We start from the raw sequence: 6008 nt of genomic DNA on the forward strand, positions 1-6008 counted from the left end.
CATGCCACCCCAACCCGCTCAGTCCTCAGTTATAAAGCAGGGCTCCTGAGCATACAGTGCTCTACTGGCAATCAAGCAAAGGCAAGTAGAACACCCTGTCAGGCCTTGCCACTCAACATGGCAAGGTTGGGGCAGAGGCAACAGGGGCTGGTGCACACCAGAATGTAGGGGTGGGGCCAGCATACACAGCCCCAGCCCCCTCCCCAGTTTAAGCCCTTATGCATTCAGGTGAATGCCTGAAGAGGGCTTTTGGCAGTGGTAATTGTGGGTATAGGTCTCACACACCCTTTCTCAGCACAAGTTCTTTACCCTGCACTGACATGTGATCAAAGACATAATTGCTAGCACCAGCCACAAGAGCAATCAGAAAGCCTTTACTAGTAGCTCCACTCATGCTGAAGTGTGCCAGGATCCACCTTGACCTGTTCTTGCCCCTATGGAGTCGACATCCTGGACTTACTCAAGTATTAGCAACCCTATATTCTGATGCAGCGCCAATATTCTCTTGTGCAAATGCCAACTAAGGCATTTGTTCGCCCCCAAAGGATATCGCTTTTTATGATCGAAGGACTAAAAAAAGGATATATTTTAAATTAGGGATGGTGAACCACTAGCCCATGAGGCTCCTCAATCTGGCCCATGCCACCAGGCCCCCATCCCACACGACAACCTTCACCTCCATCATGGCCTGCTGGATGGGGAGGTTTAAACCTCCCTGCGCAGTAGTGCATCATGGACCCTTTCCACTGTTCAGCTGACTGGTACAGGTCAGCTGGGAAGAATGAGGAGAAACATCCCTCCTCAACAGCTGAGGGGGGCAGGCTAAGAAGTGTATGTGTGTGGTGTGTGTGAGTGGGGTGGCCACACACACTGCTAGCATGCAGCCTCCAAAAAGTTTCTTGAGTGGAAATCTGGCCCTCAGGCAAAAAAATAATTCCCCATCCGTTTAAAATAAATACAACATTCTACTCTAATTCAGCAATTGACTAATTTGGGAGGTTCCTGTAATTATTCTGATCTAGTCTTCTAAGATGGTCCTTCATAATAATCAGAGACTATTGTTGCTCCCAAAAGTTGTCTTGAATCCAGGGCATGGTTTACCATTGCAAACATGTGCTGATGCACCTGTGATGTTAAAAGCACATCCACAAAGTTCAAATGCATGAATGTGAATAACTACTTTGTAGCGTAGTTATTTGGAAACAGAACAACATTGCAACTTCAAGTTTACTTGGCCAATAAGACAAAGAAATCATAAGCAGTATTCTCTTTCCATTTCCAGTTTGACTGAGTATGCAAAGCTCTAAGGATCAAAATAAGGAAATAAAGAGTTATAGTTCTATATTTAATTAATCTGCTTGTGTTTAAATCTGTCTATAACACAATTTAAAACCTACATTGGCTAAAGCGCACATTTGTTTTCTTTTCTGTATTAATATTCACATGTGACAGAACTAACACGCAATAACTTAATATTGTATATATTGAAAAGAGAAATACAATTGTGAAATTAAGGGGGAAAGGACTATGGCAAGAGACCAAAACTTTATTAAGAAGTTGCAGTCACAGAAAGTTAGTTTAATTCTTCATGTATTCATGTTACACTGAGCTAGCAAGGGATATGCAATGCAACCTACCAAAATCTGGCTGTCTGCCAGACTGGCATGACACAGAGGAAATAATTCAGTGACTGGAATTCCCCCTTTTGTAAAAGGGTCATGTGAACTGGAAACATACTTCTGCTGGGTTTCCCCTAGACAAAAAGTACCTAATGTCCTTGCCAACTGCATGTACTGCACCCTTAATCAAAATAAATTCTTTTTTAGTTCTTTTACTCATGCTCTAAACCTATACCACTAAAGCAGGCCAGCACAGGAGCAATGAACTGAAATTAAGGTTATCATAGAATCATAGAATTGTAGGGTTGGAAGGGGCCTACAAGGCTTGATTTCCTGTGTGATTAATTTTTCCCACCCTATTACTACTACTAGTAGTGAAAAACACTTTGTACTCACAGAGTACTTCTGTTTCTTTTCCCATAAGATTTTGCTTTGACTGGGAACTCCCTGAAGGGAAACTTCACATTCCTTTGCTTGGAAATTTTCCTATGAACTCACTGGGCAGCCTTATGCAAGTCACTATTTCACTGTCAGACCCACCTTCATCTATAACATATAGATAATACCTTATACTGTATGCTGGTGTCTATCCCTGAAAGTTATTACACTGGGGCTCCATGCCCTGTGACCTTAGCCCCAACCACGGTTAGAATGCAGGCCCACTCCCAAACTGGAATTTGCACGCGCACACACACACACCCCGGTCAAAAAATATTAATCCTACAGAACTGTTGGGATTATTGAGAATGGAATGCTTTTGAGCACTGAGGAAAAATGCTATATAGTTGCAAGAAATATTATTACAATAACTTATCTTGTTACCAGCCACAAATTTTTGATCTGCCCCAACTACTCCAAAATAGGTTTTTTGCCCCCCGTGATGGCACACATGGAGATTACGGTTCAGGTATCTTGTGCATGTGCATGATCACTGATGTACAGTATGTACTGCTGCTCACCTACACTCTGGGAGCATCACATACATGGGAGTCCTCCCCCTGCGGCCATGCCACAGCCATGCAAAGTATGTAATTTCACATGTCTTCACATTAACTTTGTGTGCTTTGAGCACATATAGCATTCAGGCAGTTGAGGTCTGCCTGTTCCTTCAGCCAGCGTACGACACTACAAAGGGGTTTGCAGCCCACACAATGTACTATCCTTGCTTCAAGGCTGCATTTCAGGAACTCAGTGGGTAGTAGAAAGGCTCACCACTCAGAGAACTCCTAGATCTGGTTCCAGAATGATTATCTCCCTATAAGCAGGAAGCCAATGCATGGATATCTCAGTTAAGTTCATTTATTTCAGCCACTGGCCATACAGAGCTAGCCGCTTTGTCAACTTCCTCTTAGTCCGCTGGACATATTCTGGATGTGAGGCCATCCCCAAAAGAAAGCTGCATCCTACCAGCACTGGGTGTCCCTCCCTGGCTGCAACAACAGGTAGTGCTCAAGCGCACAGCCCTTCACCAGTAGCGTCCACCCTCTGCAACAACGGGCCAGACTGATCCCAGTATTTCTCATCCTTTGTTCCATTTCTGCTGCTTTAAAAGAGGCAGTAATTAGACCACTCCTGAAAAAGCCTAACCTGGACCCAGAGGATGTTAACAATTATAGGCCAGTGGCCAACATCCCCTTCCTGGGCAAGGTGCTTCAGCGGGTGGTTGTAGGACAGCTCCAGGCACTCTTGAATGAAACGGATTATCTAGATCCATTTCAATCGGGCTTCAGGCCTGGTTTTGGAACGGAAACTGCCTTGGTTGCCCTGTGGGATGACCTCTGCCGGGAGAGGGACAGGGGGAGTGCGACCCCGTTGATTCTCCTGGACCTCTCAGCGGCTTTCGATACCATCGACCATGGTATCCTTCTGGATAGGTTGTCTGGGTTGGGAGTTGGAGGCATTGCACTACAGTGGTTCCGCTCCTACTTGGATGGCCGATTCCAGAAGGTGGTGCTGGGGGATTATTGCTCTGTGCCATGGCAATTGTGCCATGGGGTTCCACAGGGCTCTATTTTATCCCCATGCTGTTTAACATCTACATGAAACCGCTGGGGGAGGTTATCCGGAGGTGTGGGCTGAGGTGCCATCAATATGCGGATGACACCCAGCTCTACCTCTCTTTTTCATCAAAACCAGGTGAGGCAGTGGCTGTTCTGAACCAGTGCCTGGGCACGGTAATGGACTGGATGAGGGCTAATAAACTGAAACTCAATCCAGACAAGACGGAGGTACTGTTAGTGGGTGGTTCGTCTGCCCGGCTAGGTGATATTCAACCTGTTCTGGAGGGGGTTGCACTCCCCCTAAAGGATCAGGTTCGTAGTTTGGGGGTGCTCTTGGATCCAGAACTGTCACTTGAGGCACAGGTGAACTCAGTGGCATGGAGCGCTTTTTATCAGCTTAGGCTGGTATACCAACTACGCCCTTATCTGGACAGAGATAGCCTAGCTACAGTTATCCATGCTCTGATAACTTCTCATACTTCTGGATTACTGGATTACTGCAATGCGTTATTTTTTATTTATTTATTTATTGCATTTATACCCCGCCTTTCTCCCTCTCGCAAGGAACTCAAGGCGGCTTACATTATCCTCCTCCTCACCGTTGTATCCTCACAACAACAACCCTGTGAGGTAGGTTGGGCTGAGAGTCTGTGACTGGCCCAAAGTCACCCAGTGAGCTTCCATGGCCAAGTGGGGACTAGAACCCGGATCTCCCGGCTCCCAGTCTGTCACTCTCACCACTACACTACACTGGCTCTCAATATACGTGGGGCTGCCTTTGAAAATGGTCCGGAAACTTCAGCTGGTCCAAAATAGGGCAGCAAGATTGTTAACAGGGACTGGCCTGCGAGCTCATATTACGCCAGTACTTTTCCAGCTGCACTGGCTGCCAGTCCATTTCCGGGCCCGATTCAAAGTGCTGGTGTTAACATTCAAAGCCCTTAACGGCTTGGGGCCAGGTTACTTGAAGGATCGCCTCCTCCCATATGTGCCTGCCCGGACCTTAAGATCATCATCAGTGGCCCTTCTCCGTGAGCCCCTGCCAAAGGAAGTGAGGTGGGTGGCTACTAGGAGGAGGGCTTTTTCTGTTGTGGCACCCCGGCTCTGGAATGAGCTCCCTAGTGAGGTTCGCCTGGCGCCTACATTGTACTCCTTTCGGCGCCAGGTGAAGACCTTTTTATTTTCCCACGCATTTTAGCTTTCTAAATTTTTATCTTTGCTGTTTTAAATCTGTATTTTAAACTCCTGTACTGCTGCTAGGTTTTATTGTGGTTGTATTGTTATATTGTGGTTTTAATGTTCTATATATTTTAAATTGTTTTATTGTGTGTTGTTTGGTTTTAGTTTTTGTGAACTGCCCAGAAAGCTTCGGCTATCGGGCGGTACAGAAATGAAATAAATAAATAAATAAATTTCCAGGTCCTTTTGACTTATGGTCCAAAAGATATGAAGACATCAGTACTGATAAGACAATTACAACCTTCCAAAATTAGAAATTTGTCAGATTTCCACAAGTCAAATGAAGGCTAACCTCACCCCTCACTGCTGCTTATCTCTAAAAAGCAGCAGCTCACCCCCAGATTCATCCATCCAAGTGTCTGTGTGCGTGCTAACACACATGCCCACACACACCTCACAGACCCCACATCAGTGTGCACAGCATTACAGCCTTAGCTGCAATCTTATGCAAACGTACCATGGGGGAAACCGCATGAACCACAGTGGGGCTTGCCTCTGACTAAGTATTGCATAGGATTGTGCCGTCAGACTGTAATTCTATTCATACTTACATGTGAGGAAAGCCTACTCATCCAGCTTTATTTTTAAAACTTAAAAAAGTTTTTTAAAAAGCTTTAATAGGGAAAAATTATTAGGTATTCTTTCACAGTACTGGGGTAAAATGCCACAAAATATTGTGACAGACTTATTAACAGATAATTGGTGTTATCTTACTTAGAAGGTGGTGCTGTTTGCCACAGCAACTAGGAAACTTTGTGCAAGTTTTTAAAGAAAAATATTTTAATAATTTTAATGAACTGATGTATTGGTGCAGCTTAAGTATGTTTTTATAGGTGCTGTAAATGCTTATTATATTCATTCAGTGGACAAATTATGTATGAACAAACATGAGATTTTTTGTAAAGGACTTTGGCTTTGTACAATAAAATTAATCAGTGGGTTACTGCACCGAGTCTTAAAACCAAATGGATTGGATCCAGATTTAGGGGCACACAATTTCCCTGCCCTCTCCTCCCCACAGCAGCCTCTCCAGGCCCCTGAAAATGCTACACAGAGGGCTAGGGGACCTTGCTGTGTGAGCTGTGGTGTAGGGAGCAGCGGGGGGGGGGGGGGAGAATCCCGCAAAATCAGGCAGAGGTACCTTCCATGA

The sequence above is a fragment of the Heloderma suspectum genome, chromosome 3 (assembly GCF_057233095.1).
Source record: "Heloderma suspectum isolate Gila_16-S chromosome 3, 16-S_ref, whole genome shotgun sequence".
NCBI lineage: Eukaryota > Metazoa > Chordata > Lepidosauria > Squamata > Helodermatidae > Heloderma > Heloderma suspectum.